Source organism: Streptopelia decaocto, assembly GCF_964273445.1.
Source record: "Streptopelia decaocto genome assembly, chromosome: 9".
Taxonomy (NCBI): Eukaryota; Metazoa; Chordata; class Aves; order Columbiformes; family Columbidae; genus Streptopelia; species Streptopelia decaocto.
The window spans coordinates 7054545-7076956 of record NC_138664.1 but is presented as its reverse complement, the minus strand read 5'-3'; the positions used below and the strand labels follow the sequence as shown (position 1 = coordinate 7076956).

The following is a 22412-nucleotide window of genomic DNA, read 5'->3' as shown; positions in this document are numbered from 1 at the left end:
GGCACACCCAGCAAACCTGACAGAACAGCATAATTAATACTTACATACTTCAGCAGTCACTTTGAATGATATGCGTGCCTTTCTCCTCCTTTTATTTGCACAGCTTATTCCATTGAAAGCACAGTTTTGTCTGTGTCCTGTTTTTCCTTTTTTACACTGATAACATAGGTAGTTATGGCAGCAATTAACCCAGCAATGCTTGAAATGATGATAGAAGGTTTCAGGAGCTGGTCTGGCACTGAAATCATGCAGTTGGACTTTAGCAGCGACCTCCTGAGCTGGGTTCTGAAATTCAGAAGTAGGTGGTCAACTGAACAGAATCACTCATTAGTGTCCCCGAGAAGAAATTATTTTGAGCCAAGAGATGTATTTCCTTTAAAAATATAGAGAAAAGCTGACCTCCCTACACAGGACAGCAGGGGAGGAAGGCACAAGTTCACTCACTGGCTTGTAGCTTCAGAGAAGGGGTGGTGGTGGCCTGCAAAAAGCTACCACAGCGTAGGAGCCTTCAGCTAAGGAATCAATAGTGGAGGAAAGCCACAGATCCCGTCTCTCACTGGAAGAGGGCAAAAAGAAGAAGAAAAAAAAGAAGAATTGAAGTTCTGGTCTGCAGAGACTCCAGAGAGCAGAAAGCCTATGCTGCAACTTCGTTCCCATTCAGATCCCTGCAAAGGCTCAACTAATCCTCTCGCTCTCAGTGTAACTACTCACACGTAACAGGACATAAAGGTGTTTGCGTGGACAGAACCCAGATGCTGTCCTCCTCGGAAAACTACCAACAGCGAAGAAAGTGGAAAGGCAACCAAGGAAAAGGCAGAAACTAGATAAAAGTAGGGCACAGCAAAAGCACTTCTTCTTATGTCAGTATTTTCAGCTGACACTGCAAGGTATGACTGAACAGCAAGGACCAAGATGAGAAGTTCAATTTCCAGCCTTTGTATTGTTTTTTTCCCGGAATACAAGTACATTTCTAGAAAAATATATAAAGTGCAATCACTTGCAATAACCACATGAAAAGGAGGAAGGAGGTCAGGCGTTCAAAAGATGATTGCACTTTGTAAGAGTAGTGTGATTCCAGCCAGAAGAGTTTAAGATTGTAACTGAACAAGACCTAACCTCTGTGCTCAAACTGTTACCCGATCTTGATTTTTCTCTAACTATATCATACTGTCTAGTACAATAGATTATTCCTCTTAAAAAAAAAAAGTACATTTACAGACAAATGTTTTTGAAAGTCACTTACTGTATTGCTGCTACCTGTAATGAAAAAAAAATACCGGAAGTCTAATATCCTCATTAAACATACTCAGTGTTGCTGTTTTGACTGCTTGCTGGCCACCAAGGCCTAAAGCAGCTCTGAAAAAAGCTTACACAAGTATTCATTACCTCTTCTGTTTCTTGGCTTCAAGTGAATTGAATGTACGTGAACTTAAGTACATGGCATTTGTCAGACAACTTTACTGTTCACGTACCAGTAACAGCGTGTTTGCATTCTTCTTTCCTAATGAGACAGGAGGACAGTGCTTGTCTCCTTTTTCACATTTTTATCTCCCATGGTCAGCTCTGTTCCCACTGTCTCTGCAGTTACCCCATTCTTTCCCTTCTAAATTCAGCATTTCTACACAACTGCAAATTCCTCCATACAGTTTATTTCTTCTGTTCTAGAGAACATGTTTTCTTGCTTTGTGTATCAGACCAAATACTTCAGCCACGTTTTATGAACCACATGTCTGATAATAGTGGGACAACTTAATGTTTCCATTACTAATTTGGCAACTATTTTCTGTGACTGCATCTGTGTCTAGAATTCCAGATACAGGCACACAACCTCACTTTCTGGTATTCACCCAAACTATTTCCTTCTACAACCTTTTTTCCTTTCCCCCCAGCTCCCATAAATTTTGTTATTATCCCTTAGGGATGACACACAAAAGTGCACGAATTTCCCAGGGCAGTGTCCCTTCCCTGCTTGCCCCAATACGCCCTCTGTGCCAGAGGATACCAAAAAATTGGTGAAGCAGCTCGTTGTTGGCAATACATGAGGTGTCAATGTAGCATCCAGCTCTTTGGAGACACAAATATAAAGGAAAGGCCAGAAATCTGACACTAATATTTGCCAAAATAGTCAAGTATTGTATCTGCCTTTTCAAGTGGAAAACAGGAGCTGAAACAAGATTGAGATGCACAATGTCACCAAACTTTTCCTCAACCAAAACTCTATCACTTTTCAGGAGAAACCAGTAACAGTTTTCTAGGCCCTGAGCCAAACAGAATAGTTTGGATTATTTTGATAGAGAATATGCAAACAGGATACCAAATGCCCTTTGAACACAGAACGCTGGTTTGTGGTAGGCATTTAACATCCTCCAAACTGGGTGTTCACAGAAATCATCACTTTGCCCTGAATAAAGTATAGTCCTATTTTCTATGCTTGTGAGTAACCTTTAATATGTTACTAAAACAATCTGCTTTTCTTTTTTTCCTTCCTCAGTAATTCACTATTAAAAATCACAGCAATTGTGCAGGCAGATCCAAATCACCTTCCCTTACACTTCTGAAAACCTGGGATTTTGAAGCAGCGTGCACAAAGATGTAAGAGTGCGGCGTCTAAACTTCTCATACCAGTGACACAGAGTTACATCAACAGACAAATGTAATTAAAGACACAGTTCTTCTAAGTGTGCAACCAGCTTCTGTGTGACTGGCAAAGATGATTATTGAACCTACCTAAAGCTTTTTTACATGCAACAACAGCAGCAAAGATAAAAACCAGTTCTAGCAATTGGCTCGTGCTATTCATTCTGCTCTGGGTCTGGAACTGGAATACAAATCCAGAATTTTGTGCCAGCCTGTAATGGATAATTGCAAACACATCTACACACACACAGAACTTTTACTTATGCCCTTTTTGTTTCTTGGATTTAACACTGAAAACTAATATTATGTTAATATAGTGATTTTGCTAGCACTTTCATGGTGCTCATGTTTACAACAATGAACCTTGTGAGCAGAAAGAAAAAGATTTATTACCCAGAAAAATTGGAAACAAGTTCTTACCAGTGTCATAAACATATGGTAAAGAAAAAAAACTTTCAGTCTGCCAAGCCAAGCTCCAGAGCTTTTTCATTTTATTGAAAATGAAGCAATTTTAACCAATATTCAGCTCATTTTATTCCTGTTTACAAAGAAAAATAAGTTACTAATGGAAGTGTAAAGATGTAATGGAAGTAAGAAATGGAACCAACATCTTTTGTTGGATTTAACTGTCTTGCTTAAGCAAATTTTTAACTTGTCGGTCACAATACATCAAAAAATCAGTATTGTTTCTGTACACGTGATCTTGTGGCCTGAGCTCAAATTTTAGATCTAAGAGCTCATGAACAACCTACTCACCTCCCTATTTCAGTTTTGCTTGAGTACCTATATACAATAAGGCAAATAAAAACCCAGTAACTATTGCCTAGTGAGAAGATTAATTATTGTGTTTTATATTAACTTGACTAAGGAACGTACATAAATTTTTCTTGAGAAATCAAGTCCACTTTTCTTAAGGAGCTTTGAAATTTGAAGCTCTTTGCTGTTATTACAGATCATCTCAAACTATCCCTGGTTGCCATCTTAACTGTAAGAAATAGTAACCATCTCAGCCAAGGTACTTATGCTGTGTTGGGTCAACATTTAACATATAGCAATTGCCTTAAATGGCAGTCTTAGAGGTATAGGAAAAGTGGAAAAGATACAATAGCCCTTACGTTGATGAAAACTTACAACAGTTTGAAATTTTAGACTGTTTTGAACTTAAAGAATTTGGCTGATTGTTTAATAATATGTTTAATTGCTTCTTCTAGTAAGCCACTGGAGCCTGGAACAATTAATCTGTTTCTTTTCCCCTTTTTTAACCTCTGCCACTGAAATTATCTGGGTTTTCTTTAAGGTCACCTTCTAAGTAACAAACTATTCTGCTTGGCTTGGCAAACTTTTATAAGAGGACTGGGACATAGTAGGAAAAAAAACCCCACTGATTGACCATTTTGCCTGTACCAAGTTAGACACTAGAATTTATTCAAGTGCTAACGAGGTATTATACGTCTCCTTACATGAAAAAGAATGATGCAACTTTGCTTATTAATGAAATCACCTTTGAAAGCAAGTAAGAAACTAATGTGCACCTTCCCAGGAACTTTAATACCTGTAGCCACAGGATGCACAGGCAGGTTCTGTGACTTGATTTACACTCTTAAACTTCTCTGTACTGGTGACGTTCGCTGCTTGGAAACTTGCAGGACTAGAAATGTGCAAGGATTACACATATTAGTAGGGTTTTAAATCTCTTTTGAAAAGGTGGTAGCTGCAAACAGTGTTCTTTAACTTACCATTCTGGCTGTAAGTACACTCTGCAGAGTCACAGGAGCTGGGAGATGGTCATTGGTTTATCAAGAGTCTGTAAAAAAAGAAAGTATGGCAAGATTAAGAGAGGTATACAGAACCTTATGTTTCGAAATAAAGATCTTGTTCTGTTTTCCAATACATCACACAATTGGTATGTAAAGAGTCAGAAAATAACATTTTATAACTTTTAAACAAAACCTTCAGAATATGTGGATTTTAAATGTAGCTGGGAAAAAAAACCCACACATTTTTAGAAGATCTAGGCAATGAAATTAATAATATTTTAAAGCTCAGATAATGTGAAGTTCTAGCATGATTACTTCCTTGCGAAGATTGAGTTCATTTTCCAAAAGCATTCATCTGTCCATCCTTGACATTTATTTTCTGCACACATGAGCCAGTAAAGTGTGATTGCTTAAGTGTTTGAGCAATAGGATCAGAAAAGGGAAAACAGACATGACACAAATAATGTGTTCTCACATCAAAATCAAGGACAAAGAAAACCCCAAAACAACCTATAGGCTCTAATTTTTATTTTCTACTAACTCCATTTGTGTTCTAGTGAAGACTTTGGAAAGTTGAGATGATGAGCAGAACAGCAAGCTGACTTTCTTGGTAAATCTCCTTGGAGGTTTAGAAGCACAGGGGCTTCATATTAGCCTTGCAAAAATGATGAATTTCACTCAAATTGAACAAGATGAATTACAGCTACTCCAGAATGAAAAGAAAAACAACCCAGGCCTCCTGAAATCCAAGTATAAAACTGGGATTTTTATTTCAATCAAGTTCCAAGCCTGTTTCCATAACGATCTTCATTCTTGTCTCTTGCGTGCAGGTAGCACCGTAGGGCATTTTATTGATTGCTATATAATAGTTGACAAAATGATGCATTATTCAGCAAATTGCCACATGCAGTGATAAGAAACCATGCCTTTTTTTTTCTGAAATCTTAAAAGCGTATACATTTAAAAAAAAATTTTATAGACAGTCTGATAAAGCCCTGAATCACCCTGTTGTAATATACCATACACCTAAAAGAGAAGACCCCTTATATTTGTAGCTCAAAACAAACTTCTTCATATTTGTCAACAGTTGTTATATGCGGAGTCCAATCAATTTTTGATGTAGTGGTACTGAATCAGGGACACACTTGGATTAGAATGTCACCCGAACAGAAATAGCTGCTGTGTCAGACTGATGTTTCCCAGGAGCTTTTATATTTTCTGCCTGTGGTTGATTTGCTATAAACTGGCTCCTGCTGGAGCTTTATCCAGCCAGGAGAGCTCACCAGCCTCAGGCTGGGAGCAGTTTCATGCATGTCAGACATCTAAACTTCAGAATTAGCAGCTTTAAGAGTTGCAGGCAACAGATTCACATGCTGAAACAAAAACTCTTTCTCTCCGACAGAGCCATTAACAGTGATAATCTTGTCTCAGCTTGAAATCATTCACAGTGCATTGTTTTATATATATATATTTAGTCAAAGATGAGTAGTAGAAGGTGAACTGGTGAGAAAATGGGAGCAGCCCGAGAAAACCCTGTCAGTACAGCCCTGTTGCAAAATGAGGTGGTGGCTTTTTGCACAATGAAAGCAGCAGAGGGAACACCAGACATCTTGGGTGAGACACCCGCAGCGCTCCATCACTGCCGTGGCAAACCTGACTGCAACTTTCATTGCCATTTCACCCAGCAGAAGATACAAACAAGGTTCGCTGAGCCCAAAAGATTACTGATTTGTAGCAAGATTTAATAGTGGATTTAACAAGAAGTTATTACCTCTCTTTACAAATGCGTCTTGAGGTCTAGAAACATTTGGATTACTAACAAAAGCTGGGATTTTGATGTCTTCTTGTTACTCCAGATGTCCTGTGCCTTTAATTCAGCGCTGAGTAATTACATTTAGGTCAGTGCAATCACTCCATGTTTTTTCTTGGTATTTCTAAATGGAATGTTGTCCTAAGGATTTGGAAACATATGAAATGAATTTAGGAATGAACATGTATGTCAGTACTTGGAAAATGTAACTGCCATTAACTAACCCAGTCCACAGAGGGGAAAGAGAACATAAAGCAGAGGTCTGTGAATTTCAAGAGAAAGAGCAAGCATGAAGTTTTGCACATGCAGGTATAATTGCATCATTATTCTTTGTATTTTCCCCAACATCTCTTGTTCTTGCCTATTTTTATTAACAATGGCAAGAGGAATAATATACATTAAATTCTGCTGGGTACTTCACCTCTTACTCATCTTCACTATACCTTTAAAACCTTTCCATAAAACAAGACACCAAATGTTAGACCTAAGTAGAAGCAATAGGTCAAAAGAAAATGCATTTAATTGGGAAACTATCTAAAATTTTCTTGTAACAAGCCACACAGGTTACCGGTATTAAACAGTACATTCAAACACTCTGACCTATTGTATAAAATAAAGGAGACCATAGAACACTCTGGAAGAAAAAGTGTATAGGGAACATGAGTTTGTCTGTGTAGGAGATAAAGTAAAATGTTTGAATAATTTAGAATCCTAACATGAACAAAAACTTAACACTGGGACTTAAAGAACTGCATTTTTTCCCTTAAACTCCAGTTATTAAGACATTGTGCTTCTGGCTACTGTATCAGGTGCTGATAATGAATATTCAGACAGTACTTTTGCTGAATGAACAAAAACTGTTCTGTTCAAAAGATTAATAAAGGATTATCTTTATATATAAATACACACACACTAAAGATAATGAAAATTGGAACCAAAAATTAAGTTGAAGAACAATTATTTAAACGCAGAAAGTGTACTCAAGTGATGTTAATAAAATGGAATTAAGCATAGGAGAAAATATAACCTAATTAAGTTCAGAAAGGCATATTAGTATATGCTGGAAAAGTAATTTTTAGATATGAAAACTATTTTATGCTTTATTTTATCATTATAGTGCACAATTTTACACGAACAAATCAAAGATGTGCATTAACGTCACACCAGAGCTGTGTGCTATAGGTTTTGCTGCTCATCCGTGCACACTGTGTTCAAGGTACACGTGACCTGCGGATTTAATGTAACCTTAGCACAGTACAAGAGGGCAATCAAAATAATGGTCTTGAGGTGGCAGAAAGGTTTCTATACATTGCTTTTCAGTAATGAAGGAATCACTGTCTCAGAGACACTCTTTTTAGACCCAGGGCAAGGAGATCAAAGACCTTGCAAAATTCACCTGCAGCCAACACAGAGGAATCCGAGTTACTCTTGGTTTTAAACACAACTAGTACTTTTTGCAGTCCTAGTTGGGATTTGAATATCATGGCTAGAAATTGTCAACTCTTCCACGAGCCGCTGAAATAACAAGACCTGTTTGTGTGACAGCCAGGAGCCTGCGCACCCAACCAGCTGCATTGCTGCAGCATCCCCACTCCCGCACCATATAGCTGCATAGGCTGGGATGTTTCTGAGCTATACGTTACTGACTGGTCAACTGGCACACAGATGCTGATTGCTTGGTCAGCAAGGAAAGCAGAAAAGGCAGCCTTTGCACTCATTTTGTAGTTCATTCTTTAGCAGGAACGCTAATTTGGGTCTATAAGCTGCAGCCTCCCCCAAAGCGCAGAAACTCTAGAAGTGAAATTTGTTGAAACTGAACATCAGATCAAAAGCTCGAGGCCTCTAACAGCACAATTTCATAAGCCCTGCCTCCTTAAGAAGCCGGGATAAAAATACAGCTACATGAAAAATAAATGAGCAGCTTTTCCTGACTCTGAAACCAGAAAATAATGACACGAAACCAAAATCAAATGCAACGAGATCGCTTGTATTCCCAAACGCCAGCATTAATGCTCCTTCTCCCAGTGCCTTAGAAAACAAATGAACCCTGTAATGTATTTTGCAAGGGAAAGCTCCAGGAGTAGAGAAAGTAAATTCTGAACAGTGAAGATCCTTAACAAAAATGCTGTTGCTTGCTCTAAGAGTTTTGCACTGAGGGGGATTTGGTCTGACCTCACTCCTGCCATGTCCAATATTTTCTCTTTTGATCGAATGAGCAGTTCTGCAGCACACTAGTCTGACTTTTTAGATCAAAACTAATATCTTGATACATGGAAGTCAAGTCAGCCCGTGCTAGTCACAAAGGGCAGGTACACTGCATGCACAGACCAGCCAGACATCTTTTTATACTAGAAACACTATTTAAAACATACCTAATATACTACATTCTCCCTGAACACCCCAGCTGTGCCTCCATGATGCTGGGTGCAGAGGGGCCTTATCATCCTCGTTATCCTCATCACGGGCTTGGTGGCGTTTTCGGAACCATGTTACACCTCCCAAATATTTTAAATCTCCCGGAGAGAGACATGATTTTGGTTGCACACCGTGACCCCCCCTCAGGAGAACTTTTCCCGTTTTTCCTTGTTTTTCTTACTACTTGTTATTACTTTTTTTTTTTTCTTTTTAAACCTTAAGTTGAAAAATTAAAGCCTTTGGACTGAAAAAGGGTGAAGGTGGAATGTATGAGCCTCTTGATTAAAACCAAGGAGAAAAACCTTAAGATACAAACTCCCACGAACTCAACATGTCTCCTCCTGCTGCATTAATGCCGCTTCACAAAATGGCGACTGCCTCTGTAGGCAGCTGCCTACAGACGCACGCTTCCCTGCAGGAAACCAGAAACGCATTTTATATATATATATATATATTTTTTTTTTTAAAGCTTTTGTTTCTCTCTCTTCACATTCAGTCCCTCAGGGACTCCCCAGAGCCCTCTGCAACGCCGTAACCTGACAAACCGCGAAGCGACAGGGAGCACACAGAGCTCTCCTTGTGCAGGGACCAGCCTTCCCCCTCTGCCTTCAGTGGAAAACACCCGGGACCCTTCCCCGCGTTCCACGGGGTGAGTGGGCACGTCCTGGGCTGGTGCGTGGGGCTGCGGGCTCCAGCGCCCTGTACGGTGCAAATAAATCTGCTGATGCAGCCGGTATCACCGCGATCTTGCATTTCCAGAATTTTCTCCCTCCGCTTCCCAAATATAAAGGGACTTTTGTGCTAACTACTGCGCTGGAGCGCTGATGGGCTCCGTGTAGGGAGCCATGTGGTATTTGGTTTCTCGCTACAGTACATGTTTTTATAATGATGGGGGAAGGGAAGGAAGGGAGCTGCTCTTACCAGCATGCCAATAATCTGTTGCAAAGGACTGGAGCTCTCAGAGCCAATTAGTCCTGGAGTTAACTATTTAATTGCTGGGGAAAAAAAAAAAGTCTCAGGAACAGACTCGGCGAGATTAGGGACAGAAAATATGCATATACCTAGGGCATACGAGCTCAGTGCAGATTTGTTCACAGATGCATTTTCCTACACTTGAGTACTAAATACTTTTGATACACAAACCGACCACTGACACTCTCGTAGCTCACAGCATGCAAAGGTGGGACAGCTGTAGCCAGAACACATACACAGAAACATTTTAATAAAAGCTGGATGTGCTTCAGGATCTGTTCCAGAAGCGTGGAAGCCACCCCCAGAGGAGCTGCATTTCCAACACAGATTTTAGGTGGGTACAAATCTCCGCTGTGGGAGGGACAGACCCCACCGTGGGGCCTGGGGGCTGGCCTGGCAGAGGACACCCATTTGTGTCACTGCAGCATCTCCCAGCAGCTCTGCTGGGGACAGACACAGTAAAGTGGGGCAAGCTCTGAGAAAGCGATGACATATTCTGTCGCCCTCTAAATGTACAGCTCTCCATCATCCCCGGGATGTGCCCTGACACAAAGACACACTTTAGACCTCCTTGCACCAGCCTTTTTTTCTAACCCCTTAAGTGCATTAGAACAAAAAAAAAAAAAAAAACACCTCTTTTTATATTCTGCAGTTTAATTCGTCATAAACTTTCAGTGCCTGAGGCAGAGTACCTCATGACTTGTGTGCTGTTGAACAAAACCAGGGACAAAGATGCACAGGGAATCCCTGCCTCGTCTTTCTCTCCTGGGGCAAGTCTGAACATGGCCAGGGAGCACAGACAAATTAGTCCTAATGCAAAGCAACAGTTACCCGCTCCCATTTGACCCAGCAGGTCAGCAAACCTATTTTTGCGCTCTTTTTTTATTCCGTGACGTACCAGAGAATATCGGATCAGATTCTCAGGGATGCCAGGGAGACCAGTAGAGTTCGCACAGCACGACGTGCCCTGGCACACCGAAAGCCGACTCTCCACCCCAGCTCTCAGCCCCAGAGAGAAGCACAGCTCATTTATTAGCTTGGGAGGGGACGTTCTGGTGCTGCAGGGCTGCTTCCAGTCCCAGCGAGCGCTGCAGTGTATGTGAAAGGCACATCACTGCAGCACCGGCATCTTTAATGGGTGAAAAGGAAGTCAAATCTCCCTCTTTGCTATGGAGAAGGTCCAGTGCATGTGGAAGGTGCCTGCTGCTCCCCTCTTGGAGGGCTACAACAAGGCTGGCACTATAACACATATCGCTTTTAAGCTCGAAGAAGAATTCTGGCTACATTAAAGTATAATTTTACATTCAAATTAAAAACACTGTAGAGGGGGGAAAAAATATATCGCTAAGAAAACAGCAGATTATTTAGGCATGTGAGCTGTCAGAGCTCTGGCAATAGAAGAGCTTTCTTGTTCCTGCTGCCTCCCACAGCTGCATTCACTAAATATATCCTGGGCAGAAAACTGCATTTCTCCACCCCTTTCTCAGCCCAATCAGGTTGTGCACAAACATCACCAGGCTCCCGTGGGACATGCAGCCAGGCAGCAGCGATGTCCTACTTACAGGCATCATGAAGGACAAAAGAGACTAATACTGTCACAACAGGGTGAAATTGTTACACCCACAGGTTATTTCAAGAGGGAGTGCGTGCAGCTGATCAATATGTAATTGTTAAAAACAGGGTGGTTTGTTCTCTATAGGGATACACCCCATTTATATGTCAGAATCAATTACTAGAAGTTATTCCATCAGATGATTTCCAATAGATTGCAGGAGAAAAACCAAACAACACAACGGGTGATCTCAGGGCAGGTTCAAACAGAACAGTCACCTCTAAAAAAAAAAATATCTCAGCTCGTGGCAGATTTAGAGGTGAACAATGGTCTTCAGTGCCTATGACTAAATGTCCATAGAGCCAAGGTGCTTCCCCATCACCTCCATTCTGCTCTCCACATTTCTCCCATCCTCACCTTGGGTCTTTTACTTGCAAGGACACGGGTTCTTTGGCCTGGGCAATGGAGCTTTGGTCCCAGCCGCAGCCTGGAAACACGGCTGCAATCACAGCAACACAGGAGAGGAAGAGCTGCCCCTTCTGATACAGTGAATTCTGTAGCGCATCAAATTCTGGCAGAAACAGAGTAATTTAAGTGGCTTTCCTCGCTTTCAAGCTGCAAGCCAGCAGGGATTTTGACCCTCCTGGTCGCTGCTTCTGCCTTTCCTCACAGTTCCCTATTTCTTTAGCGCCTCCCGCTCCTCTAGCAGCAAAGCAAATTTGACAGAATCTGATCAATTTTTTCAAGCTTTCTCATTTTAAGAAGTCAGTGGGAGCGAACTACATCTTGCAGTCGAACCTCGCAGGGGGGACAATTATGTATCTCATGCATGACCTTAATCCGTAGGATTTTGTAGATAGTTTTTCATGTAATCTCAATACTCAGAGCTGATCACGCATTCAGATCATATCTGTAGCCTTAAAACATTTTGCAACAAAAGGAACCCAAGTTCATTTTGATATAATGATGCAGTCACATGCTTGCCATGGAATAAATAGAAATATTGAGCATTTGGGAATAACTGGCAAACTTAAAACACTTTAAAAAAATGAAAGCTGTCTGTTATATGAGGAGTTTTAGATGTCAAATTGCAGTAAAGGAAAATGGCAGAATGTGTGTATGAAGCGTCCTTTAATATCTTTTTTCAATCTGCAAAGCATGAAAGAACGAACCTAAAGTCATACTTAAGCATTCACATAAAGTAAGGACCTTATTTTCAAAGATAGTAATATCATTTGAAGTATTCAAAACCTTTGAAATCAGATAATTCATTCCCAAAATGGCTACAGGTCCCTAAGCTTAAAAGTTTAAAGCTAGGAAAGTTTGAAAATTGTACTGTCTTGTGTCTTTCCTGCACATTCTCTCCTCTGCTTTTCTCATCTTCCCGAAACAAATTGTCCTCAAAGACACTTCTAATTTTGTATTTGGAAATTGCCAGCATTTTAATTAGCAAAGTTGCTGTAGAACTACAGCCTGAACGATTTCTGCCGCAACGGTTGCACTGAAAACAAACCTTGCTCACTGGGGACAGAAGTGGTTTTGCCTGCTCTGATCTCATAAGGTCTGCTGGACCCTATGGATTTCTGAGCACATGCAGAAAGATGTAGTCTCATCTATGAAGGAAATACAAAACGTGAAACCAGATGTTGAGATCGAGCCCCAGAGAAGCCACGGTAACGTGAGCTACGTTCACCAACACTGCAGGTCTAAAAGCAAACAAAGGTATAAGAAACTGGGATAGAAGGTTTCATTCCTCAAACTAGGCAGTGACTCACCCACATTCCAAACTGCTCAAACAAGGCGAACCCTCCTCCTGGTAAATCCTCCGTGTTTAATTTTGTGGAGCAAATCCCAAGCAGAGGCAAGTCTGGTGGTGGCACATTGTAGGAGACAGCACAGGGCCAAGCGTGCAAGCCGCTGTATTAGCTTGCCTTCTTAAAAATATTGAACAGTTCAGAAGTTCTGCTTTTCACATCTGAAAACACAATGGAAAAAAAAAAAAGGCTACTACTAACAATTGCTTTTCAAGAGCCAAACTCTCTTTATTTTCTTAGATACCAAGGTTTTCCAAAATTGCAAAGAGGCAGGAGTTGACGTCTTTTTTAAAAAAAAGAGTTCAAGGACAGATAAGAGAAGTCAAAAAGTTAACTGAACAGAGAGCCAAGCAGTGTGTAAGATGGATAAGGTGCTGTTTCTAAGCATCAAGTTATCCATATGGGAAAATTTGACCTAGAGATATGGAAACTCATGACCCTAAACTTCTGCTCAGTCGTTCCCAACATACAAAGCAGACTTCACCAACGAAGGACAAGCACATTCCAGATGTGAGCACACAGCCAAGCCGCTAAACATGCCCAGCTCCACCCTTCTCGCCTGGCTCTCGGGGACATGGGGAGGGCTGCACAGGTGACAGGGACATCAGCTGAGCTGCTGGGTGGCAGCAACAGAGCCACCAGCAGTGGGGATGGGGAGGAGGCAGAGATGCTGGGTGTGAGGAAACAGCACCAAAAAGAAAACTAGCACAGAAACCAGAGAACATTGCTGATTTTCTAGAGAACCCCCAGGAGGCCAACATCTTTACAGCATAGACCTCTGAGAGGTTGTGGTGAGGAGACAAACGTTGCTGGTGACAGGGAGGGCTGCAGGTGGGCATGGGGCTGTGCCAGTGCCCAGGGAGAGATGCTTCAAAGCCAGAATTCATCTGGAGCCCCCAAGGAGCAAAGCCGGGTAGGTGGTCCCCTGTGTAGCTGTGCCAGGGCTCTGGGTGAGGTTCATTCATCTGCGTGATGAAAGATGCCAGATTACGGGCATAAAAATTCCCCCTCTGGCTTCATACTCTGTGAAGCAAAATTAAGGCTGACGTTCAGTGAGTCCCACCCTGTACCAAGTTTGTTTTTTAATTCTCAGGTTTCCGGTGGTAGCCAGACACCCCAAAATGACATGTTCATTCATACCTCCTGGGGGCCAGCTCTCGAGGGCACCTGGAGCTGCTGCAGAAAGCAAATGGCAGCGCTACCTAACGGGGACGACTCGTTTGCTTTACAGTTATCAGCAGGGGTTTGGCTGCTGGTGGAGGGAGAGCCCTTGACAGCACAGGTTGCTAGCAGAGGAACACAAAGCTGTTTTATTACTGGAAGTATGGAGCCTCACACAGATAAAATAAGCTATCCTGGAGCGACAGCCATGCCTGAGACATCGTGAAAACGCCTGTTGCACCAACGCTGCCGCTGTACTTGAAGCCCAGCCCCAGCAAGCAGGGAAAGCACGCAAACCCGATCCTCCCTGCTGCTGCACATTTTGCTGGTGGCATTTGAAATATTTCAGGCGCTTCAGACAACCCTACACAGATTAGAGCAGAGACTCACCCATCAGGACACTAGAGCTTACATGAAAAAAAATAATCTGTTTATTAAGTTGTAGAACAACTCTCTATCTAGTTTATTAGGTGGAAACAACAAAAGCAAGGGGAGATTTTGCCGACATTATTTCTCCCCAGTTCAACATGCTGCCTTGATTAAGCGACTACGACAATCACTGCAACAGCAAACACCACGAGCTCAATATTTCCTTGTGCAAAAGCACATAAACCATCGCAGGAGACGGACCCCAAGCATATTATTATTACTGAGTATTTTGGCTGACTTGTGCTATTTGGAAACCCCAGTTCTTCCAGGCTGCTTGAGGAAAAAGCAGCATTTCTCCCGTGCTTTTCGGCATGAAAACACAACTCAAATCCCTTCTCGGGAACAAAGGTGCTTCCCAGGAGCCTGGCGTGCTGCCGGCATGCCGAGCGGGTAGCCAAGCAACGGCAGCCGGATCAGGGCTTGCGCCTCACCCGCGACGCTCCAGCCTCCACAAACAATTCTTGCCACGTAGACAAGACCGTGCAGGGTAATGGAAAATTACTGCGGGCTTTTTTCTTAAAGGGCGAGAACCTCCACTGGCGGAGAAGGTTGGGTTCGCTTCCCGGCGCGCCCCTCAGTAATATTTGTTTCCTGCGAGAAAGGCCGCAGTGCGTCACTGGGGCGTTAATAAAGGCAGATATCATTTGCATGGTATTTCAACTGACTGGGGTGGTAAAAAATGTAAAGCAGAGAGCGAAGCAGCAGCCAGGGTGGAGGGGGGGAAGCTGCCTTTCTAAAGCTGCTTTCAACACAGCCTCAAACATGGCGACCTTAATGCAGGGCAGTTTAATGTTAGCCGAAAGCCGATGCCAAAATAATCCTCTTCCACTTGGCAGGCGCAATGTTTTAACAACTGCCTGGCAAATATCTGCCTGCAAAGCTGCAGGAAGAAAAAAACACCTTTAAAGAAAAAGAAACTGCTTTGCCAGTTAGACTATTATCAGGGCAGCAGCAATTTTTTAAAATTATGGCCATGTTTACCTCCAGTTTCTAGTGTAAAAGAAACTTATTTCTTAAGACAGGACTTGTGCCCACCTAGCTTAAAATACCAAGCTAGAGAGCCACACAAATAGCTACAGTAACACTAAACAGCCCGTTCAAGGTACTGCACTTCTGCCATGCAAAAATCAGAGATTTGCAGACTTACCAGTTGGGCAGAGCAGCATCTGCCTGATGGGCACAGGAATACAAGAGCTGCCCAGCCAGAGAGCCATAACACTGCTGCACAAACAGCACTCTTTGCAGGGTCTAAAATTAGTTCTGTATCCATTACAAGTTTTATTTAATCTCCTGAAACGAACAGACCACACTGTCTGTTCCTGGGGGCACCTACTGGGAGCTGCATCCAGCCTGCAGCAAAGCAGAAAGCATAGACCTGCTTCTCTTCGTATATAACCTCTTTGCTCACTGCATGCAGCTGTGGCTCGTGATGGCCTTGGTTTGCTTAAGAGCTGCAGCTGTGCTCTCTGACCTCTCTAGACCTGCCTGCAATTTAGGGTGTTGCTTGCCAGACCGGTTCTAGCTCAGCTCCTGCAGCAATGTGGCTTTTGCTCTTCTTCCTCTTTGTGTTTTGATCAATTTTCTCCTATTTGTTTTCTCAGATAAGCACCGGTTAAAGTCTCAACACAAATCTTTCTATTTTGCTGTAGGCAGCAAATGGAAATTAAGCCCTTGCACTGAGTTAGGGGACTTGTTTGTAACAGAACTTCCCCCCCTAAAATAGAAAACTTCGTTGGGAAGCTGCTTTCATTGCAAGCTCCACAGGGAAAGTCATTACATTTAATAGAGGTTGACCTCATTTTATAGTCATCTATATTAAAGCTTATAAGGAGGGAACATAATTAGAAGCATGGACTTCTTGACAAAGGTATACAGTACTTGTTGTTGCTACCTCCTTGTTAGCTAAGGATTCTGTTAATATGACTTGGAAAGAGTAACTTGAAACAGCTTTTGGCAGATAAGTGAACTCAAGTGAAATGCAAAGATCTGGTTTCCAAGAAGCCTTTTACAAGCTGTACAGAGAAATGAAACTAAACCCTTCAGCAGCACACGGGGCTTCCTACAGAGACTCCTGGGAAGGACTTGCAAACGTGCATTCCAGGTGAAAGCTGATCTGGGTCTGAGTTGGGGTTACAAGAAGACGTGTGAGGATGGAGAGGACCTGTGGCTGTGTGGGGACCTGCCCATGTGGCAGCCTCAGCTCGGCTGGAGGGAACTGATGGAATTTTCTCCTTCATTTCCAAGGCTGTGGCCTGAGACAAAGGGTTTGAGCTCAGTAAACAGGCACAAGGGAGTGAATGCAAAGATGCCACAGCTTCGTTAGCTCTCTGGCTTTACAAGTGCAACCTGGGTTTCCACACAGTGGGCTCTGTCATTGCAGGGGAATGAGTATACACAGCCCCTGGTCACCACTAAATAAATACATTTTCCAAAGCGAGGCAGTGCCCTGCAGTAAGGTCAGGCACCTGAGCTCGGCTGCATCAGGGCTTTTCACCTCGACGTGATTTGAGTTTAAAATATCTGTTCATGGCTTGCTTTTCAAGTAACACCTACACTTTTCCAAACTGTTGAAGTTCCACTTGAAATACATATTTTGAATTCATTTTCCCAGATCTTTTGGTACCCCCATTGCTTTCCTATCTCCTGAGCATCCCTTGTGTTTCCCATGCTCTGGGTCCTGCTGGCTAGGTGTCACCTCCTTGCCTAAACACTGGTGCATGGCTAAGAGAAACTTTCATTATGCAAAAAGAACAATTTCTTGCTAAAAGCCCCAGGCTCCCTTAAATTTCCCTTTAGATTTTGCGGTTTGAACAAGCATTTCTGCTTTAGCGAGCCTCAGAACTTCCTGATTTCTGCCCAGTTCTCCCCACCGCAAACAACAACTGAGTTCAGCTTTGCTCAAAAACTCAGCTTTGGACTTGGTTTCTTGAAAAAAAAATCAAGATAAATGGTGGTGTCCCCAGCTGAAACACTTTCACATGGTGTTAAATAGCAACTTATTTTCGGCTGTATCACCTCTCTGGGGTCTGTGCCTTGCACTGAGCAGAGCGGTTGCTGCCTACACCTGCAGCCGGTTTGCTCCACCGACCGCTCGCCCTGCGGTTTGTGGCACAACGTGTGTTTCAATGGGAGAAAAGAGAAAGGAAACTCCTCCAAGAACATGATCAGAAACTCCCTGAAGACCATGGGGACAGAGGTAGATAAGACACCTTTAGTCTTGCACCTATGTCACCTCCACCCTCAGCAAGGCCAGAGCTATTCTGGCTCAGCCAGTTTTTCATGTCTCCTTCAGGTACCTCCTGTAACAGATAAAGAATGTTAATGAAACACACCCAACAATTCCCACCACACCTCAGGCAATTAACCCCGTCCAGTGGCAGCGCTGGCTGGGGAAGCCTTGGGCAATGTCCTGGGATTTCAATAAATCTAAGAGTAATTTTGCTGCCAATTCATTGAGAAGAAATGTAGCCTTTCTGTGTTTATTTTTGGAGCAGTAAGTTATTTTAAAAGAGCTTTTCTGTTAGGCTTGGCCCCGTATAAGCTGCCAAGTCGGCTCCTCCAGCTCTGTGGGCATCGTTAGTAGGGCTGCGATAAAATGGTGTCAACACTTCCATTACAGCACCTTTCCCCTGCTCCAGCCTCATTATAAATGGGACATAAAATTCCAATTCTGGTAGAAGCATTCAAGAGCTGGCATGGAAAACAGTCACCACCTTAGCCTGATCCTTGCTAAAATTCATCTGTCTGGAGAGAAAAAGTGGGGATTTAAAATACATTTTATCCCTCCTACATCTAAATCCTGAATTTTAAAATCCAGCTGTATCACACTCAAATCACTCAAATTACTCCCAGGATTTTTTTTTTCCTTTGAACATGTCTGTGGTAAATGGAGAAGAGATCCCTTCCCTCCTCCACCTCTTCCGCAAGCCAAACGCTTGATTTCAAGTTGCCATTGTCAATCCCACTAATGAAGGCCGCAGTTAATAGTCATTTTAATTGGGCACAAATCCACGTGGCATTGAATGGGAGAGACAGATTTCCTTCTCACCACCCTCAGCCACACGCGGCCACCCGGGGTGCTGGGTCAGGGAACTAATTTAGTTGACAACTAACCAGAAGCTTCCAGCCAGCTCAGATCTGGCTGAACCCACCCGTCACGCTGTCAGCCAGACCTGTGAATGAATCCAGACTCAAACTCCTTCTTATTCCTTTCTTCTCTACTTTTCAGCTGCATCACTTCCCTGAGCACAAAGGCCAGCACACAGAGTGGGAACAGGGGACCGGGGCAGAGGAGTGGAAGATGCTCCTGCCAGCAGCACCAAGGGCTTGGGTTGGGGATGTGCACCCCGAAACAGCCACATCTCAGCTGGTTCCTCTCTCAGCACAAAGCAAAATCAGCAGAGGAGGAGAAAGAGCCTGTATCTTACTCTGCATTGCCTTAATGCTGGAGTAAATGACCATCTAGGGGTCAGGTAGGTATAGAGGAACTATAGGAAGAGGAACTGTAGGAGGGATCCTACCAACTCTTACAAAGAAGTTCCCCCACTTCTGGTTTCAGTATTTATGTGTTTTCTAACTCCAGCATGTATTTCTGTGTTACTCCGGAAAAGGCAAATTTGGTAACTGCTACAGGCTCCAGCCAACAGGAGCTTGTTCTGGTGTCACGACACCTGCAACTCCAGACTTGCTGAGGATGTTTAGGAGATGCAGAAGGAAGAGATTTTGTGGAGTCGGGTGAGACAGCAGCCAGCTCAGCTCAGCTCAGCCCAGCCCTGCTATCCTGCTATCCTATGGAAACGTGCTGCATGATCTGGCAGTGCCTCCTACAACACTTGGAGCCCCATTGCCAAATCCAGCCACACCTGAGAAGATACGTAGAAGAATGAAGGAGAGGTTTCTGTGTGTCACCCTGTCAAGGGAGCTCAGGGTAGAAAGGCTGCAAGCGTGAACATCTGCCACCCTGCTCGATGGCAGCTGCCCGGCCAGGCTGCACGTGCATTTTAGCCTGCTAATTTGTGTGCATATCATCCCAAGCACATGCTCTCTGCTTGGTGTGTATGTGATGGGAGACATGGCAGGGGCAGAGCTGGGATTTTTGGAGGAATGCAGGACACGAGTTCGCAGGAAACGAGACCTCCTGCTCATGGAGAAACACGTCCCAGTTGTCTGCTTTATGGTGTTAATCTGGAGCAGTACACTAGAGGATGCATATTCCATTGCAGAACACACAAAATGCAAGTCTAGCACTCCTGAGTGGGTGCACTTGTGAGGGGGTAGCAGGTATTTTGGCTGATGCCTTCCCTCACAAGAGCATCAGAAGATGGTGAGGTCCCTCAACAGGCTGGGTTAAACATCAGCATCCCAGCCTTACCCCTGTGTCCTGCTGTTAGGTTGTCTGCACCAGTAAAAGCCAGCAGCGGTGGCACCAGGGCGGCTTCTCTGCCACCCAGGAGCTGCAGTTGTCCCTGTGTCATGATGCACAGTGCAGCGGGTCACTTGGCAAAGCACTGGACTTGCACTTGGCTAAAATCTGAGCTCCACTGGGAAGAATGACACATCCCTCTGGGTAAACAAGAAAACCTTTAATGAACAAATTAATGTAAATACCAAAGGTAGGTGAGAGATTAAAGCAGTGCTCAGAGGACATGGGGTTTCGTGGGGACTCTGACTTCACCTCTAACACTGTGGTTTGGCTCAGCGCTGGAATTTATTCCTGTTAAATATGTACCTAATGAGACCACTGACCCGCTGGGAGAGTTGCATCAATTTTCATCCATGCTGTTCCAGCTTCTGTTAAAAGCTACCAGTAAAAAACAAAAAAGGCAGTCACTCGGTGTGGTGCTGCCCAACACGCATTTGGAGCCTGACCTACGATGAGAAGATGTGTGGTGTCTCCTCGCCATCTCACCCGTGTGTGTAAATACAGGCTTTGCACAAGCACCTTCAGAAACTTGTTGGACCTCTCTTGAGAGAGATTTGCCAGGAATTGGTTAATACGTGGAATGCTGACCCTATTTCTTTCTTCTAGGTGGCTCTGGGAGTGCTCTAGCCCCAAGTCCCTTATCTGCTGTTGGCTGAGGGAGATTTGCACAGGCAGGTCCACATCTCAGTCGTGTTGTCTCTATTAAATGCTGAGGTCCCCTGTGTGCCTCATGGAAGTAACTATGAAATACAGAGATATTAAATCAGTCCTGAATGGAATGTTGTGACCAAAGCTGAGGGGTGAATATGGCTCTCCTAGGCTAAGAAACAAAACAAACCCCATGGCTTTTCCCATCTGTTTGTAAGACTGAAGCATAAGTCATGGCTTTAAGAGTATGTACCACAGGCTTTCCTCTTTAAACACAGAAATGTTGTATCAGTAAATAAAACTATTTCAGCAGTCAGGCATAAGCTGACTCCGAAGGCTGTTGCAATTTTGAGTTAAAAAGTCATTTTGGGTGTGTAATTTTCTAGTGCTTGAGAATATCCCACCAGATAAGAAAAAATAAACAAAAAAAGAAATAATGAAAAATGTTCTGTGTTCTTAATCAAATTGATACCAGCAGACTTCAATCCCTCCTGTTCTGAGCCAAAGATAAAGCCCTTGCAAAACAGGAAAAAAAAAAGTCTGCTTTTCCAGTGGTGCTTTCTGTCCAGCACCAACCACAATAGTGCATAAACATCCAGTATATACCTACATATATAGAGGGAGAGGTCAGACTTGAAATGCAGCCAAAACCAACACGGTGTGCAAAAAGGAAACATGTCTTTGCCAGGCACTGCTTTGACCATAGCAGCAAATTGGAAAGTAATTCTCAGTTATGTGTGAAGACATTCCTATTGCAAAGAAGAAGGCGGGGCGGGGGGGAAGGTAGCAATTAGGAAGTCAAATGAAAGGGTTGCTAATCTGCCATGCTTGTTCAGTGTGTTAACAGCCAGGAGAATTAAACTACATTTGATATTCAAATGGACAGGATCAAATGAAGCACAAAATATGATAGGAAATACAACACGCTTAGGGACCCCAGAGAACAGAGGTAGGAGACCCTGCAGGAGCAGTGAGGGGTCCTTAAACCCAGCTAAATCGAACCCTAAACCACCTGAACACACCACCAGTTGTTAATGATATTGCCCTAATTAGCGATGCTGGAGCTAAATCACCCCCGGTGCTCGTTCCCACCCCACTACAACGCGCAGTGAAGGACCCTCACGGGGGATATTGCGGTCGGGGAGGGAGGAGTGATGAAAAATCATCTTTCCCCAGGGCAGAGGGTCCCAGCAGCGGCTGGGGGGGGAGGACAGGACGGGGGGAGCTGCTGGTGTCACCGCCCGTGTCACCGCCCGTGTCACCGCCCGTGTCACCGCCCGTGTCACCGCCCGTGTCACCGCCCGTGTCACCGCCCGTCCGGCCCCGCGGGAAACCGGCTGCTGCCACCTCGTGGTGTGGGAGCCCCGGCCCCCCCAAGGGATGGGGGGTACAGAGGAACGGGGAAAGAAAAAACACCCGAGGAATTCAGGGAGAACTCTCAGAGGAATAGGAGAATAATAATAAAAAACAATAAAGAGCATTTTGCTTTTCTGGAACACGCAGAATTTAACCCAATATACAATAGTGGGGTTGAACTGGGTTGAAACCTGCATCTGTAAGCTCTAGCTCTGGTTTCAGGTGGTTAAAGGACATACAAAAGAGCAAGACAAACTGAAAAGTAATATGTAATATTGCTGAAAGTGAGAAATAAGGGGTTTCCAGAACAGCCTGGACAGGAAATGGTGTGCGATGCTGAAAAAACAGCAAGATCTGGGCAGGGAGATCTGAACAAAGAAAGTGCCCCAGTCGTTTGAGTCCTTTTGTTCTGAAAACAAAGATTTGTATGTTTATAAAT

The 22412-nt window shown here is 43.5% G+C and overlaps 1 protein-coding gene across 11 annotated transcripts in view; it reads right to left on the bottom strand.

Annotated features, from left to right (window-relative positions):
* The window catches only part of CHD2 (chromodomain helicase DNA binding protein 2), a 93752-nt gene extending 72866 nt beyond the window's left edge, over window positions 1-20886 (bottom strand). Inside the window, exons 1-9 of one of the 11 annotated variants that reach the window (XM_082060600.1) lie at window positions 18699-20886; window positions 12919-13118; window positions 11561-11714; window positions 6166-6345; window positions 4374-4441; window positions 4190-4285; window positions 3058-3175; window positions 445-556; window positions 45-285 (exon numbers count right to left, since the gene is read on the bottom strand). The gene's annotated coding sequence lies outside the window, so the exon portion shown is untranslated. Of the gene's footprint in view, window positions 1-44; window positions 286-444; window positions 557-3057; window positions 3176-4189; window positions 4286-4373; window positions 4442-6165; window positions 6346-8576; window positions 9088-11560; window positions 11781-12918; window positions 13119-15694; window positions 15840-18698 lie in introns of those variants that run through there. The other 10 variants (XM_082060601.1, XM_082060603.1, XM_082060596.1 and 7 more) reach the window with 10 other exon arrangements.
* Window positions 20887-22412: the final 1526 nt, after the last annotated feature.